We start from the raw sequence: 19,199 nt of genomic DNA, 5'->3' as shown, positions 1-19,199 counted from the left end.
GACTGTAAAATAATACAGGGGTTAACCAAGGAGAAAAATTTTAATCCAGCCTTGCCTCTGTCACAATTAGAAAGAATTCTGACTATAAAGTCAGCTCATTCTACTATTCTTCCAGGCTACAAAGCTTCTATTTGGAAGTTGACAGGTTTTATTTTCCTCCCCATACTTTTTTTCTATTTCAATCTCCTTTTAAAACTAAATGCTTTTGTCTATAGAACTATAGGCTATAGAACTAGTACACACACACACACACACACATATATATATATATATATGTATATGTATAATATATAAGGCTATAAAATAGTACAGCTTTATATATATAATAGTAAGGTAATTGCCTTGATTATCTTGTATGTGGTTGATCCTGACTGATTAGATCCTCAGAACCATAAGGTACCCCATCACTAGATGCAACTCTGAGTACAGTCTAGGTGACCCGAGTAATCCGCAGCATCAGAGGCCTGAGTAGCACAGGGCCTCTCTCTCAAAGAATTGACAGCCTGAAAATCCAGGAATTACTGAGAGAAACCCCACCCCTAGGTTTTCTAACAATTTGGAAGACCCAAATTTAAGTTTTCATCTCTAGCCTTTTGGTAAAAATTAAACTAGATACAACACAGTTAAACAAAAATGTAGATTGTCCAAATAGATTCTAATCTCTTAATATTTAATTAAATATAAGTATATACTGAAGAATTGGAAGGGGAAAGAGGGAACTCAGTAGTATGGATGAAGCAATGAGAGCCTGGGATAGCAGAGCTGTTGATATTGCCAAATTTTCAGTGAAGAACGGGCACTTTCCATTTAAAAAAATGTTAAAATCCTTGGGCAGTCTAAATTAGAGGACATGATTCTAAACACTAAAAATAAAATTATCCTATTCAAATCCTAGATCTAGAACTTAAAATATACAAGCAATAACATAACTTCTCCATAATTCTGTTTTTTATCAGTTATACAGAGTTGGCTGAGTATAAAATTATGTGTACAAAATATTCAGTACTGTGCTTCAGAGCAAGCTTTATATACATGTTTGTTAATATTATGACTCTGATTATTAGTTAGTCATGACAGGAGTGCATCTTAAAGCACACATAACTTTGTAGCAGCATCCTAAATGCACAAGATATATTACTCTCCTTTTATGACCAATGGATTTAATTAACAAAGTTATTTTAATGAAGGAATTATCAAATAGTGTAAGACGGGAGAAGAAAAACAGGTGATGCCATTCAGATATTCTCTAATTTCAGATAAAACATTCCAACCCTGCTCAACCTATTAACTCATGAGCTTTAATCTAAGAGAATATGCATGTTTTCAGATTTGTGTTTTGAGAAAAAAAAGTAATTTTATAAGTTTTTGCCTATTTTGTGATTGATTTCAAAGGTTAACTCATAGACACAGAATAGTCTATAAAAGACACTATAATAATAATAATACCGAGATAATAGAGATGAGGGCTGGAAAGACCAGCCACAATATGAGGTTTACCACAAAGAGTGGTGAATGCATTTAGAGAAATAACTGCACTGACATCCATCATGACAATGAAAGGAAGTGAGACAAATAGAATGCCTTTCTCAAAGACAGACAGGGGGAGGGGGACGAGGAAGATGGGGGTCATTGGTAGTGGGAAGGTTGCACTGGTGAAAGGAGGTTGTACATTTTATGAGTGAAATCTAACTACAAACATGTTTGTAACCATGGTGCTTAAATTAAAAAATATTTTTAAATAAAACAAATAGCTCATAGGCTCAACTTTTTTTTCTAAGCAGCTTTTGTTTCATACAAAACTTCATTGTGTGTTATAAAATGCTCTTCTAAGCCTTGGCTAACACTGTTGATTGCAGCAGGACATATGTTTTTTGACAACAGCTGCAGTGAGTACAGTTCTTTGTGTTAGCATCAATCTGTAAAATTTAGTATCAGTTGTATTTAGTAGCCAAGTCACCCCTCTTCTCACTATAAATAAAGTTGAGAGATGAATGGGCATTCCAGGTAAGAGGGGTTCCAAATAAATCTAATGAAAAGATAGGAGACTCAAATATTCAATCAAAAATCACTGGAGCTATTTACTTTTTTGTTTTACTACTTAATATTATTTAAACTGCCTTTATTGTTACCAAACTTTGAATGGCTTTCACAAACTTCATTTTTGCAACATTGGTTATTTTATGAACAGATAGCATTTTTAATGGGAAAAATAGGTCATTTCTTCTATTTCTATATTTATTTGGAGAGAAGAAAATGCCTCACCATTTATTTTAGTCTTGTTTTACAGAATTAACAAGAGTCTATTTTAGAAAACGACTTAAGTCTCTTCCCTTGTCTTGAAAATTAAATTACTTACATTTCATTTTGTTCTGAAATGTCATAGGCAATTCTTTGGACGTTGTAACCTATATTTTGCCAAGAGAGATGGAGTATAAAACCACACTGTTAAATCTGAAATTTTTCAAATGATGATTTGTTAGTTTTTTCCCCAGAATTGTAGGCAAATGTTAAATTTTGAGATGTCATCTTTTCATTGTCAAATAGCCAATTCATTCTCAAGGAAATTGCTAGCTCTGAGATCACTGATTGCATCTTTTCAATTGCACCACATTCTAAATATGAGGTTTAAAATTGTAACTTGGCCAGAATGAAACAGGAACATTCTCAAATTCAAGCATTTTATAAAGTAGGGTATGGTTTATATATGTATATATCTGTATATATCTGTATGTATATATATATATATATATATTGGTTTTTGGGCCACACCCTGCATTGCTCAGGGGTTACTCCTGGCTGTCTGCTCAGAAATAGCTCCTGGCAGGCACGGGGGACCATATGGGACACCGGGATTCGAACCAACCACCTTTGGTCCTGGATTGGCTGCTTGCAAGGCAAACACTGCTATGCTATCTCTCCGGGCCCTATATTTTAATTAAAAAATAAAAACTGCCTTCCATGCATAAAACATACAATATGTCAGAATTCTTAATTTTAAATATTTTAAACAAATAGTGTTATTTTTAAAGGATAGTATGGTGTAGAAGGAAATAAAATATTCATCAGCAAATGAATGTACAAAGAGTACATGATATGTATATCCAATAGGATATTGTTCAGCCTTAAAAAAGAACATGACCCTATCCTGTACACAATATGGATATAGGTACCAAACATTAAGCTTGAGACACTAAGTGAAATGGAACAGTCACAAAAGACAAACACAATACAATTCTACTCACAGGAAATACAAAAAAACATTTTAGTCAGAAACAGAGTAAAATGATGTTTAAGAGGGATACAAAGGTGGTTGTTTGTTGGGTATAAAGTTTCAGATACTCAATAAAAGAAAGTACTGGAGTGAGAGATAGCATAGCAGACAAGGCATTTGCCTAACCAGGATCAACCTGGGTTTGGTTTCTAGCACCCTTCTCCTGACAGGACTGACACCTGAGTGCAGAGTCATAACAGGTATGGTGCAAAAAAAAAGTTTTGGAGACAGGTTTCATAATAGTATTTGTACATCCCACACACTACTGAATTGAATACTTTAACATGTTTAGAATCTTTTTGTTTGTTTGTTTTTGGGGCCACACCCGGCAGTGCTCAGGGGTTACTCCTGGCTGTCTGCTCAGAAATAGCTCCTGGCAGGCACGGGGGACCAGATGGGACACCGGGATTCGAACCAACCACCTTTGGTCCTGGATCAGCTGCTTGCAAGGCAAACGCCGCTGTGCTATCTCTCCGGGCCCAAAAATGTTTAGAATCTTATACCTTATAACCTATTAACTACAATTTTTTAAGTATCTGAGTAGGTTAATTGGTCAAATTATCCAACTAATCGGAAGTGAGGTGTGATTTTCCAATAAAGTGAGCTTTAGAGACATGTCAAAAGAAAACCCTAACAGAAAGATGTCACTGCTGTCATTTCAACACCAGACCAGAAATGAACCAGAATATGATGCAAGAAAAGATAAAATACAACCCACGCAAGCTAATTCAAAGATAATTTTCTAGAAAAGTTCTACAGGATTTGAAGGACTTGAAATTTTCTCCTCTGTGCTTGCATAATTGCTTTTAGCTAAATATCAGTTCGTGCTAAAAAGCATCGACTTGAATGGCCAGTTATCAAAATTAACTTGGTCTTATGATATTTTTTAAATTAATTACTTTATTTAAACAGCATGCTTGCAAGGTTGTTCATAGTTCAGGTTTTATTCTTTTTTTTTTTTTTCAAAACTGCGAAGTTGTTCATGATTCAAATTTAGACGTACAACGTGCAATACCCTTCAGCAGTACACTTTTCCTCCCCACCAGTATCCCAGTTTCATTCCTATTCTCCCCACTGCCTGCCTCTGGGACAGACATTTTTCTTTCTTCTTTCATATTCCTCCTCCTACTCCTCCTTCTACTTCTCCTCATTTTTCCCCTCCTATTTCTCCTCCTCTTTCTTCCTCCTCCTTTTTCTTCTTCTCTTTCTCCTCCTCCTCCTTCTTCCCCTTTCTCCTCTCTCTTTTCTCTCATTCTCTCTCTTCCCTTTTCTTTCTTTCAGACACTAAGATTTGCAACATTAATGCTAAAGGAGTATCATACCTATCACTTTATCTCCTTTCAGCACCCAGTTCTTGTCTAGAGAGAACATTTCAAACTATCATTATCATAATGGTCCCTTCTCTGCCTTAACTGCACTCCCCCATTATTTGTGGTGAGCTTCCCATCATGAACTGGTCCTCCTCACTCTCATCTATATTGTCTCTGGATACTATTACCATTACTATCTTATTCTTTTTCTATCCACAATTATGATAATTCTATGTCTATCCCTCTCTCTCTCTCTTTTACTCATTTTTTCTCATCACAATATTTACTACATCCATCTATGTATAATCAAATTTCATGACTACATTTTTCTAGCAGCTATATAGGATTTTATTGTGTAGCTGTACCACTGTTTCTTTATCTATTCACCTAGTCTTGGGTACTTGGATTGTTTCCAGATTCTGGCTATTGTGAATAGTGGTACAATGAATGTAGGGATACAGAGGGCTTTTATGAATTTGAGCTCCTATGATATATATTCTAGGAGTGATATTGATGGATCATATGGAAGATAAATTTTTAGGTTTTTGAAAAATGTTCATATTATTTTTTAAAAAAGGCTGAACATTCAACATTTCCACTAACAATCCCTTTCTTCTATCATGCATGACAGCACAGTTTGTTATTGTTGTTTGTGATGTGAAACAGTGATGTGAAATTATATCTTGTTGTTTTCATTTGCATCTCCCTGATGTTAGTGATGTGGAGCATTTTTGTGTGTGCCTTTTGACCATCTGTATTTCTTCTTTGAGGAAATGTCTGTTCATTTCTTCTCCCCATTTTTGGATGGGGTTAGATGTATTTTTTAATATCAACCAGTGCCTTGTATATTATATCAGATGGGTATTGGGCAAATACTTTTGCCCATTCTGTGGGGAGTCATTTTATCCTATTATCACCATTTCTTCTGAGGTGCAGAAGTATCTTAGTTTTATGCACTCCCATTTGTTTATCTTTGTTTCTACTTGCTTGGTCAGTTGTTTTACTACCCTGAAGACTTTTACTTTCAATGTCTTGGAGTGTTTTGTTAACATTTTCTTCAATATACCTTATGATTTTAGATGTAATATAAAGATCTTTAGTCCATTTGACATTTAGTTTGATTTGACTTTTGTGCATGACTTTAGAGAGAGGTCTGAGTTCACTATTTTGCATGTAGCTAACAATTTTCCCAACATCACATGTTGAGGAGGCTTTCCTTCAAACAATTTTATATTTTATTGAAGATTAATTGATCATATACTAAAGGGTCAGTATCAGAATATTAAAGTCTATTTCATCTGTCTAAGGATCTGTCTTTCTTCCAATATAATGCTGTTTTAATGACTACTGCTTTCTAGTACAGTTCGTTATTTTTAATATATTTATTTAAGCACCATGATTACAAACATGTTTGTAGTTGTGTTTCATTCATAAAATACACACCCCTTACACCAGTGCAATCTTCTGACCACCAATGCCCCCATCTCTCTTCTCTTCCACTACCTGCCTGTATTCGAGTCAGGCATTCTATTTCTCTCACTACCATTGTCATGGTAGTTGTTAGTGTAGTTATTTCTCTAACTGAATTCACCACTCTTTATGGTAAGGTTCATATGATGGGCTGATCCTTCCAGTCCTCATCTCTATTGTCTCTGGGTATTATTATCATAGTATCTTTATTTTTCTTAAAACCCATAGATGAATGAGACTATTCTCAGTCCATTTCTTTCTCTCTGACTTATTTAACTCAGAATAATAGTTTTCATATCCATCCATGTATAGGAAAATGTCATGACTTCATTTTACCTGGTGGATGCATAGTATTCCATTATGTATATGTTACTACAGTTTCTTTAGCCACTCGTCTATTGTCAGGCATCTGGGTTGTTTCCAAATTCTGAATATTGTAGATAGTGCTGCAATGAATATAGGAGTATAGAAGGCACACACCTTTATATTGTGTTTTTGTGTTCCTAGGGAGTGGTATAGCTAGATAATATGGGAGCTCAATTTCCAGTTTTTTGAGAAATCTTCATATTGTTTTCCACAAAGACTGAACAGATGGCATTACCACCAGCAGTGAATGAGATCTTATTTTTTTTGTATGTGATGTGTGCCAGTCTCTGTGGCATGAGATGATACCTCAATGTTACTTTAACTTGCATTTCCCTGATGATTAGTGATGTGGAGCATTTTTTCATGTGCCTTTTGGCCATTTTTATTTCTTTGAGAAAGTGTCTGTTCATTTTTCTCCCCACTTTTTGATGTGGTTAGATTTTTTCTTTTTAAGTTCTGTCAGTAACTTGTATATCTTAGATATTAGCCCCTTATCTGATGAGTAATGGGTGAATAATTTCTCCATTTCTGTTGATGGCCTTTGTATTCTAGTCACTATTTCCTCTGGGGCGCAGAAGATTATGGTCCCATTTGCTTATCTCTGCCTCCACAGGTTTGGACAGTGGTATTTCATTCTTGAAGATGCCTTTAGTCTCAGTGTCAGGGAGTGTTTTACCTACCTGTTCTACTATATACCTTATAGGTCTGGTTCTTTTTGTTTGTTTGTTTTGGGTTTGTTTTTTTTTGTTTGTTTTTTTGTTTGTTTTTTGTTTTTGTTTTTTTGTTTTTTTTTTGTTTTTTTTTTGCTTTTTGGGCCACACTCAGGGGTTACTCTTGGATATTTTCTCAGAAATCACTCCTGGCTTGGGGACCATATGGGACGCCGAGGGATCAAACTGCAGTCTTTCCTAGGTTAGTGCTCTCAAGGCTTCGGCCCCTGGTTCTGGTTCTGATATTGGATTTGATCTTTGTGAATGGCATTAAATGGAGGTACAAGTTTGCTTTTTTGCATATGGCTGACCAGTTGTCCCAAAACCACTTGTTGAAGATTTCCTTGCTTCATTTTGTGTTTCTTACCCCTTTATCAAAGAATAATTGATAGTATGTCTGGGATACATTCTCTGAATACTCTATTAGTCTATTCCACTGATCTAAGGGTCTGTCTTTATTCCAACACCATGCAATTTTAATGACTATATAGCTTTGAAATACAGTTTAAAGGCGGGGAAAGTTATACCTTCCATTTTTTTCCCTTAAGGGTTGCTTTAGCTATCCATGGGTGTTTATTGTTTCAAATGAACTTCCAGAGTCTTTTATCCACTTCTTTAAAGAATACCATGGATAACCTCAGAGGAAATGTTTAAATTTATACAATGCTTTGGGGAGTATTGCCATTTTAATGATGGTAATCCTCCCAATCCATTAAAATGTTATATGTTTCCATTTCTTTGTGTCCTCTTTTATGTTTTTAATTAGTGCTTTGTATTTTTCTTTCTATAGGTCCTTCACCTCTTCAGTTAAGTTGATTCCAGGATATTGAGTTTCTGTGTCACTAATTTGAATGAGATTATTGTCTTAATGTCTGCTTCTTCTCTATCATTATTTGTTTATAAGAATATTATTGGTTTTTGCGTGTTATTTTTGTAGCATGCCACTTTGCTATATGAATCTATTGTTTTTAGAAGCTTTTTGTAGAGTCTTTAGAGTTTTCTAAAATTAGTAGCATGTCCTCTGCAAACAGTGAAAGCTTTACTTCTTCCTTTCCTATCTGGAGGTTCTAAATAGCTTTTTCTTGCCTAATTGCTATGATAAATTGAAGAGGTGAGAGGGGCAGCCTTGTCTTGTACCAGATTTTACAGGAAAAGCTTTTAGATTATCTTCATTGAGTATAATATTTTCTATTGGCTTGTGGTAAATAGCCTTGACTATATTGAAAAAAAATATTCCTTCAACTCTTATTCACTGCTAATGGGAATGCTGTCTAGTCTAACTTTTATGGAAAGCAATGGAGATTTCTTCAAAACCTGGAATTAGAGCTCCCATATGATCCAGCTTTACCACTCGGGGAACACAAAAATACAAAACAAAAATCCCTTCCTCACACCTATATTCATTGCAGCACTATTTACAATAGCCAGGCTCTGGAAACAACCAAGATGTCCTTCAACAGATGAATGGCTAAAGAAACTGTGGTACATATACACAATGGAATATTATGCAGCCATCAGGAGAGATGAAGTCATGAAATTTTTCTATACATAGATGTACATGGAATCTATCATGCTGAGTGAAATAAGTCAGAGGGAGAGAGATAGATGCAGAATAGTCTCACTCATCTATGGGTTTTAAGAAAAATAAAAGACATTTTTCCAATAATTCTCAGAGACAAAAGAGAGGAGGGCTGGAAGGTCCAGCTCATGACATGAAGCTCACCACAAAGAGTGATGAGTGTAGTTAGAGAAATAACTACATTGAGAACTATCATAACAATGTAAATGAATGAAGTCTAGAGTACAGGCTAGGGTGGGGTGGGGAAAAGAAAGACTTGAGACATTGATGATGAGAATGTTGCACTGGTGAATGGGGTGTTCTTTACATAACTAAAACCCAGTTACAATCATATTTATAATCACGGTGTTTAAATAAAGATATTAATAAAAAAGAAAAAGGATAATATAGTACATATGATATATAAAAAAGAAACAACTTTCTTCTATACCCATCTTTTTTTTACATACAGAATGTATCAAATTAGGCATTGCTTTATTAGAAAAGGCAGGCTCCCCTGTAAGACCTGGACTTTTAAGAATCTAAGACTGGAACTTCTGCAACCTTCTTATTACAAGGGAGATCCTGTCCAGGAATAGAATCCTGTCTAGGAATAGAGTGAAATAAAAGGAAATAGCTGACAGAAAAAAAATCATGTCCTGGTAACACTGTCTGAACTCCCATCAATTTTGAGTGCCAATATTTCCATTTTAGCTTAAGCCAGTTTGGGCTTCTTTACCCTTCTTTTTTTTAATATATTTTTTATTTAAGTAACATGATCATAGTTGGGTTACAGTCATAACCAGAACACCCCCCCCCTTCACCAGTGTAACATTATCCCCTCCCCCCCTCCACATCCCCTGCCTGTATGCATTCTACTACAGTTATTTGTTTTTAAGTTCAGTAAGTTGTATTTTTTTCCTTAAAGGATAAGAGTAAAAAAATATAATAAAGGTGTGGTAGTGGCAATCACCGTTGTTTGAATAGGTCCAGAAAAATGGGGAAAATGGGGAAAAAATCCTTGGTCTGATTACAAAAAGGCCTCACCACAGAAGTTTATTGGCATAAGACCTACTCTGGGTTCCAGGCATACCAGTCCATCCAACTCCAGTCATTCTCAAGGTCCCAGTGAAACTTTTTCACACTTTAGCTATTGTTGGTATCAGATTCTTACATTTAAAGACTCTGGATTCTGTGCATTTCTTTCATCGATGTCAGGCTGATGTGGAGCATCCTCTAGTTTCAGCATACCATTCAATGTGGAACGATCTGCCCTGCATGCAGACTGTTGCTGAGTCGCCCGGGTGTTGGGAGCACTCTTTGGAGTAAGTCAATGCCAAAGCAGTGGTAGGTCTTCCCTGGTAGAGGCTTGGATCCTGGTAATGTTATAGACAATTGTGGTTATTTCCATAGATGATATCCATTGTTAGGGTGTGTGTGGGCGATGCCCATTCTTCTGAGGCCTGAGCCAAATCATTATGTCAATGTTCAAGGTAAAAGGCCTAATTACATTACCAAATTTGTGTTCCCATCTCTATTAGATAAGAACTTGTTTGCATATGTATTATTTTCCCATTTTAATGTGCCTATACAAAAGAGAAGCAATGCCACAAGATATTGATGGTGCATCTGGGGGCCGACGAATAAAGTCCAACATTCCCCGTAACTTGGTACATACATGAAATTTATACAGCAATACTCTTCTACCAGTATTGCTTATAAAACAGATCTCAAAGGGGGAAAATCAAACAATCAAATAACAAATCCAATAGACAAAATTGTCACTATATGAGGATATTCGAAAAGAGTTATAGATGTAAAGGGAATACATCTGAGATATACAAAGGAGATACATGTGACCCTTTTATGTTTTACAAATAGTCAAGAGGGAGGGGGGTGTTCCCGAGACACCACTTTGGTCTGTGATTTGGACAAGTGAAGAGAGCATGGAGCCATGCCCTCCCCTTGTTGCCTGCTGAAGCTTCTGACTCCCCGAGAGGCGTTTGCTTCCTAATTGCTGGAAGTTGAAAGTTCAGCAGTCCCCTCCCAGCCCCTTGCAGGAACAAGGAAGCCTGGGGTCTCTTTTAAATTGCACCTCACTGGAACCCACTTGCTGTGACCCTGAATAGTTGTCCATGAATAAAAGAATAGAGAAATAAAGAAATAAAGAAATAAAGAAAGAGAGAAAAGGCTGTGAGGGGCAGCCAAGGCTGCATCTTCACCTTATCTTGGCCAAAAAGCCTACAGCATGAAACCTTGCCATGATGTGTTGCCTGCTGAAGCTTCAAACTCCACCAAAAAAATTACTGTGAAAGATATGTAATCCACCTTGGCCAAAACAAAAATACTTAGTACAGAAAAATGGTTAAATGTAGGGTAACAAGAGCTGGTAGTGAGGGAGTAAAGGAATAAAACCAGTGCCTGCACAGCGTTCAGATAATGACAAGCAGAGAAAAAAACAATAATATCCATATATTTCTCATAAAGTTCCGTGCGGGGACGCTAGCCCCCATGCGGTTTCACAATGAACAGGTTTAATAAGAAAAATACCCTGGTAAGTCCTAATGCCAGAACCTATTGTGCTGCTATTCCCACCTAGGAACTCCTCCAAGGGACCCACCTCGCTGCCTTGCTCAGCCATGTGGCCAGGCAAAGCCCTGGAGTACTGGAGGAAGGAGGTAGAGAGGTCTTGGGGTGACCCATTTCCTGCACCCCTTCCTAGGCCTGGTTACAAAGGCCTTTGGTATGGCGGAGGGCTGCCAAACACTATGCTGGCAGGACCTCCTGGCTCGGCTCCCAGGAAGGAAAGAGATCCTTCCGGAGCATCTTTTTGAGATATTTTATCATGAATGGGTGTTGGACCTTGTCAAATGCTCTCTATGCATCTATTGATATGATCATGTGGTTTTTATGTTTTCTTTTGTTGATATGCTATATCATGTTGAATGATTTGTGTATGTTAAACTATCCTTTCATCTCTGGAATAAACCTACTTTGTTTTGGTCATAATGTATGACTTTCTTTTTTTTTTTTTTTTTTTACCACTCAGACTGCATCCTCTCCCTCTACCCTTTTCGGAGAAAAGGGAGAACGATCATCAATGGCAAGAGGCAGCCGCAGAAGCGACACCTAGAGCCTGCTTCACGCTCAGGAGAGGACGCGTTGGCTCCTCCTCATGGCTTCGGGTGCTCTACACGATCAGAGAAACTTCTCTAGTCACATACTATAGAAATGATCTCTGAAGTATAGTCTTAATGTATGACTTCTTGATGAGGTGTTGGATCCTATTTGCTAATATATGCTGAGGATCTTTGCATTTGTGTTCAACAGGAATAATGGTCTGTAGATTTTTTTTTTCTTTTTGCAGCATCTCTGCTTTTGTTATCCAGGTAATTTTAGCTTAAAAATACCTTTTAATTGCGTTTCCTTTTCTTCAATTTCCTAGCACAGCCTGAAGAGTACCATTGTTGATACTCTTGAAAGGTTTGAAAGAATTCATTAGTGAATCTATCTGGGCCTGAGTTTTGTTTTGGGGAAAACATTTGATTACCATTTTAATTTCCTCAATAATGATGGGTCTGTTTAGATGTGCTAGATCATTCTGGTTCTACCATTGAAGATTATGAGTCCAAGAATTTATCCATCTCTTCCAGGTTCTCTTGTTTTGTGGCATAGAGTTTCTCAAAGTAGTTTCTGATTATCCTTTTAATCTCTGTAGTATCTGTAGTTATCTCCTTTTAATCTAATTTGATTTATTAAGTTTCTCACACTCCCTTTTTCTTGTGAGTTTTGTTAGTGGTTTATCAACCTTGTTGTTATTTTTAAAGAACCAACTTTTGCTTTTATTAACCTTTTGAGTTGCTCTTTGGATTCCCACTTCATTCATTTCTGCTCTAACCTTTGTTATTTAAACTTCTGCCTACCTATTTTTGTTTCATTTTGTTGATCAGTTTCTAATTTTATAAATTGGGTTATTAAGTTATTTATATAGACCTCTTCTTCTTGATGTGTGCTTGTAAAGCTATAAAATTTTCTTTTAGTACCGCTTTTGCCATATCCCAAAAATTCTGATAATTTGTATATTCGTTAGCATTTATTTCCAGGAATCTTTTGATTTCATCTTTGATTTCATCTCTGACCCACTGGTTGTTCAATAGTGAGCTGTTCAAATTCCAGATTAGTTTTTCCTCTGTGTCTATTTGTACTGTAGGCCTGCATTGTTTCCCCATTGACAATCTTGTAGTGTGATGTTTTCTGCATGTTGTGCAAGATTTCATTGTCTAGGACAGGGGTCTGCAAACTTTAAGACATTAAGAGCCACTTAGACACATTTCTGAAGGAAAAAATACCTGGGAGCCACAAAACCATTGAGATATTTAAAACAAATATAGTACTTCATATATTGTTTCTTATTTTAATGTTTTATACAGGATAGTGCAGTTAGCTGTTGATCTGAAGAATAAAAGAACTGCTTCACTTAACCATGTAAAATATATTTGTGCAAATTAATAGCTAATTAAAATATTTAATTTAGCTATTTAATGAGATTTTTACTCCTGAAGCTCAGTGCACAGTGTCTGCACATCAGGGCTGTAAGGCCTTACCTTCATTTTCACACAGGCTTGTAAGCTATCATCTGTGAGGCATGATCGATGTTTGTTTGTTTGTTTTATTTCTTTGTTTGATCCCCTCACAATTATTTCTCCTCATAGAAATAAACGTTAAATTAACAAGTCATCTTTTTTATATAAAACAATTCATCAGGTCCCCAAATTTTGTAAATTAATTAGTTGAGCATCAAGATGCAGCAGAGGTAAGTAAGTGATACTGTTCCACCCACCTCTCTTCTTTTGGCCCTGCTGACGGAGCCACTGCAAAGCTTCAAAAGAACGTATTGCTGCTCTGGAGCAGCAGGTTGTCTAGGAGATGTGCCAATCGGAGAAGTGAAGTGGAGCAGACGGACTCTTCTGACTCCAATCTTTGTGTGTAGGTCCAGCCCACCTTTGTTCATGTGGCTTCAGCTGGCGCTTCTGGGCAGGATTGGTCCCAAAATGGCAGTCCGGATTTGGGCAGCAGTTGCATTGAAAAATGTGCAGTGAGGATCAGGCTCCACCCTTTGTGGACCTTAAATCATTTCTTTATCATGCTGATTTTTCAAAAACATCTATGTTTTTATTAAATTTATAAGCCACTAAATTCTACAAATTTGGTTATTTTCCAATTCAAACAGACATCAGAATCATATAAAGCACTTAGTAAAATATAGAGTAGTTGACCCAACCCGAGTTTCCTACTAAGATATACTAAGGTAAAGTCAAACGAGTTTCATTTCTTTAATGCTCATAGGTGATGACAATATGGCTAGTCATGAATTATAATTTGAGACCTATTTCTGTAAAAAAAAAAATGATTTCTGTTGGTTTTTAATTGGTTTGGTTTGGGGTTTTGATTTTGGGCTACTCATGTGGTGCTAAATAATTACACCCAGCAGTGTTCAAAAATTCATGTGACACCAGAGATCAACTCTGGGCATCTCATGTAAAAAATATTATTATTTTGAAGGACCAGAGTGGTAGTCATCAGGTAGGGTTTAAGCCTGACACACAGCCAACCTGAGTTTGATTTCCAGCATCCCATATACACACACATACACCCATACATACACACACATTTTTCACATTATTTTCAATTAACAAGATAAAAAATAAAACAAAACAATTGTTGAATACCATATATTTCTCACTTAAAATTATTTACTTAAAATTCACCCACTAATTAAAGATTACTATTATTTTGTTATTTAGGCCTAAAGTTTAGAAAGTTTTTAAAGTTTAGAAAGGCCTAAAGTTTAGAATGTTTAGAAATATATGGTCTTTAGAAAGGCCATATATTGAAGTATAAAATTTTAGTCCATTCTGGAATAGCTATGCTTCTTTTGTTAAATACCATTCTAAGACACAAAGACATACTGAATTTTTTTAATGTGTCAGTTCTAATATATAAAGAAAACATAAAATTCTAGTAAAAAAAAAAAGATAGTATTTCCAAAAATCTAAATGAATGACATTACAAAACAAATAGCAGTCTTTCATGGATATGAAACACTGCTACTAAGTGGCCTGTTCAATGTTGCCTTAAAATAGATCAAAATAGAAGCTTGCTTTCATCTCAAAGGTCACATTGAAGTTCTCTGTAGTCTCTTCCTTTTGTTTTATGTGGGGTGATTTATAAGAAGATGAGGTCAAGAAGAAAGGAAAAAACCCTGATGCTGTTAGCATGCAAGATGTAAGGGTAACACTAATCAACACTAATTCTTAGCAAGAGAACCAATACACACCTGCAGAGTACATCAGGCATACAGCACTGCTTTCAAAAAGGAAACAACATTTTAACATGTAATATTTTCCTCTCATTTTTCCTGGCATAATTAAAGAGAAATTATCAGAAAATATGCATATCTTAAAATAACACCCCTTTGATCTAAAACTCTCAGCTTTCCTTTTGTTGACAAGATGAGTAGCACCTCTGTGAGCTCTGTGATGACTTCTCAATGTTCTCCTTGACAATCTTCCCACCTTTTCTCCCAAGATAAAAAGTAGCTTTTCATCATAGCACACTCTATACAAATACCATGATTGGCTTTGTTTTTCTTATTAGAAATAACTTAATATAAGGAACTAAATTTGGGGGCATAACTAACAACCCTAATATTGTTGATTAAATGCCTAGGTTCTGCCCTTAAGGATAAGGAAACAAGGTAAATGCTGACTCTAGCATTACATGGTAAGGTATGCTCGCCTATACTGAGCCAATCTAGGGCAGGAAGGTAATTGCAAAGCTGTGCCTAATACAACCTGGAAAAGTGTAAAAGTACCCTTTATACATTAAATATTCATTTATAGACTTGAGTGTTTGATTACTGAAGTAACATAAAATGTGCCAGACATACTCCTTTGGAGCCAAAATACCCATAAACATTATATGAACTGTCAGAAAACTCATGACTTTGATTTTCCTCACAAATTTAAGTTTTCCAGGAAAGGAAGTATTTCAACTGCCAAGTTTCACATAAAATTTGCCACTTTCCATTGTGACCCAGAATGCATTTCTCCAGATACAAAATATAAATGTGATAAATATACATGCTATTTTACATATTTTTACCAATTAACCGAATTAATTCATAATTTTAGAAATTATAAAAAATGTTTATAATTAGTACTGTCAATTTAACTAAATTGTCCAAAAAACCATTTCTTTACAAACCTGACCAATAATTTTAAATAGATGTGTGTTTCTCTGCTTACCTCCCAAATGCCTTTAAGACTAAAAGCTATCTGTGCTAGAGAAAATTTATTCTACTTGACTCAATGAAACACTTAGGTGTGAGCATGTGTTCAATGTGTTCAATATATCTTTAAAGAAATGTGGAAACTATAACTGCCATCGACTTCCTATCTTAAATAGAAAATACTGTAGAGAACCTCAGAGAAAGGACAATGGTAGAATTCTTACTTTGCATGTGATCAACCTGGGTTCAATACCCAGAGCTTCACATAATCCCCTGTGCATTGCCAAGAGTGACCCTGAATGCAGAACCAGGATCAAGCGTTGAGCACCATATCTACAAAATGCTATAAATTAATTGCTCTAAACTCCTGCCATATTAAGCTGAGAATTAAGCTCAAAGAAAATAGTGCCTAAGATACAAATGCCACCCACAGAATCGGAGAAACTATTTACCCAATACCCATCAGACAAGGGGCTAATATCGAAAATATAAAAGGTACTGACAGAACTTAATAAGAAAAAAACATATCACCCCATCAAAAAATGGGGAGGAGAAATGGACACTTCCTCAAAGAAGAAATACAAATAGCCAAAAGACACATAAAAATGCTCCACATCACTAATCATCAGGGAGATGCAAATCAAAACTACAATGAGGTACCATCTCGCATAACATAGGTTGGCATACATCACAAAGAACAAGAACAATTAGTGTTGGAGGAGATGTGGAGAGAAAAAACTCTTATTCACTGCTGGTGGGAATGCCATCTAGTCCAGCCTTTATGGAAAACAATATGAAGATGACTCAAAAAACTGTAAATTGAGCTCCCATATGATTCAGCTATACCACTGCTAGGGATATACCCTAGGAACACAAAAATACAATTCAAAAATCCTTTACTCACATCTATGTCATTGCAGTGCTATTTACAGTATAGCCAGACTCTGGAAACAACCAAGATATCATTCAACAGATGAATGGCTAAAGAAACTGTGGTACATATATACAGTGGAATATTATGCAGCCATCAGGAGAGATAAAGTCATAAAATTTTTCTGTATGTAGATGTACATGAAATTTATTATGTTGAGTGAAATAAGTCAGAGGGAAAGAGATAGAAGCAGAATAGTCTCACTCATCTATGTGTTTTAAGACATTATTGTAATAAGTACCAGAGACAACAGAATTAAGGGCTGGAAGGGCTGGAAGGACCAGCTCACAATTTGAAGCTCACCACAAAGAGTGGTGAATGCTGTTAGGGAAATAACTACACTAATAACTAAAATGATAATGTTAAAGAATGAGAGAAGTAGGAATGGGGAATGAAGGGTCGGGGGCATTGGTGGTGAGAATGTTGCACTGGTGAAGGGGGGTATTCTGTTTATGACTGAAACACAACTACAAACATATTTGTAATCATGGTGCTTAAATACATATTTATTTAAAAAAAAACCTTTGCCATTTTCTGGTGACCTTGGATTCACAATTCAACAATATTATTTTTAATACTATGTTTCCAGCATAAGGTTATGTGCTATGGAGTAGTAGAAAATAATGTTAGAATTTTGATCCATCTGAGAGATAAGTATTAGTCAAACGAAAATAAATTTGTAGCAAGCTTTAGAAGGAGAGAAACCATATAAATACATAGTGGGTGGAACTGATATCCCTAAGGATGAGATGTTTGAGCTGAGACTATGAAATGTAACATAAAATATAAATTATCAAGATGAGCAGCAGGTGGGCATTTCAGTAATAGTTCCAGATGTAGAAATAAAAGCAATTACTTTATAGTAACATTTCATTGTTATGACTTTCAATTATTATGACTCAGAATTTTAACTGAACAATTTCCTATTTCATGTGATATAGGCTGAGATTATTCCATGATAATTAGCTGGCAGCATGTCTGGTCTAAGACAATTTCATTCACAATATTAATTTCTATGCAAGTATACCTGGGAAACAAGGATTTCTTGGGCCCCTTCTCCAAAGGACTATTGCCTTTTCCTTCTTCACTTCCACATTCTGAGTCCAAGTTCAGGAAATTTTAAAGTTAGAAGTCAAACACAAAGTCTAAGAGACTGAAGAACTACTAATCCTTAATCCAGCTAAGATTCAACAGAATGAATATAGACTTCAAAACACCAAGCTAGGAGTGTCTATAAATTTGAGCACATTTTAATCCACCAAGTGGTAGCAAGAATATTCAGGATTGATAAAACTTTACATAAATATAGCCATAGATAAGATAAATCTAGCTGAGGAATGCTTGCATTTATAAGATTTCAGTACAAAGAGGAAAAATTTGGCTGAAAGGCTCTTTAAGAACCAACATCTGAGAGGTTTTCTAAACTAAATTAAACATGGGTTTGTTTCCTGAGGACAAAAAATTAAAATATTTTAAACAGGGGATTAAATGACCAGTTTGATATCCCAAAGAGATCACTTTAAGTAAAGTATAGAGTAGCAAATGAGGGAGAACAAAATGAATACAGAGAGGCCAGATAAAAACAGGTGGATTATGGAGTGAACAACAGGAATAAAATGAAGAAATTTCTCTCTCTCTCTGTCTTTCTCTCTCTATCTCTCACACGCACTATTGTTCTTTGCCCTCCTCACCTATGACAGAACAGGTAGTAAAATCAGGCAGTATTTGAACATTCAGACAAATAGCAAGACCAGGCAGAATTAGAACACTCAAATAGAGTTTTTACACCCAGGTAGCAACACATTACAGAGCACAGAAGTCTCCCCTATGTGCCAATGGCCAGGAACCAGAAAAGTTAGGATCATATGGAACAATCACTGAGGTAGGGTTCTAGAGAAAAATAAATTATGGAGCAGCAACCCCATCAAGGAGGCATAGGTGATAGGATTCCACTCAACTAGACAGATTCCAGTTTGAGTACATATAATGAAAGTAAAAATGACATAGGGATAAGGCCAAATTAGTGTACACTGAAGATGATCAGGATGTGGTAATCAAGAATAGAAAAATGATATACACAATTTAATCAATTTAAATCATAGATTAACGGCCTTGGGCACCTGGATTTTGTATGCATGTCTTTCATACAATTCTCAAGAATCCACTAGCCAGGAAAAAAACACTTTCACACTGTTATGAGTAATAAAGATTTAAGCCAAACCAAGAGCACAAAGGAAAGGAGGATTTAAACAAGATTATAGATCTCAAACAATAATCTCACATCTTACAAAA

The 19,199-nt window shown here is 35.8% G+C and overlaps 1 non-coding gene across 1 annotated transcript; it reads right to left on the bottom strand.

Annotated features, from left to right (window-relative positions):
• Positions 1-11,725: 11,725 nt before the first annotated feature.
• LOC126002952 (small nucleolar RNA U3) lies at positions 11,726-11,938 on the bottom strand. Its single transcript, XR_007493524.1, has one exon. It is a non-coding gene; the product is annotated as a small nucleolar RNA U3 (small nucleolar RNA).
• Between the last annotated feature and the right edge of the window lie 7,261 nt (positions 11,939-19,199).

The sequence above is a fragment of the Suncus etruscus genome, chromosome 2 (genome assembly GCF_024139225.1).
Source record: "Suncus etruscus isolate mSunEtr1 chromosome 2, mSunEtr1.pri.cur, whole genome shotgun sequence".
NCBI lineage: Eukaryota > Metazoa > Chordata > Mammalia > Eulipotyphla > Soricidae > Suncus > Suncus etruscus.
This window is presented reverse-complemented; position numbering and strand designations above follow the sequence as displayed.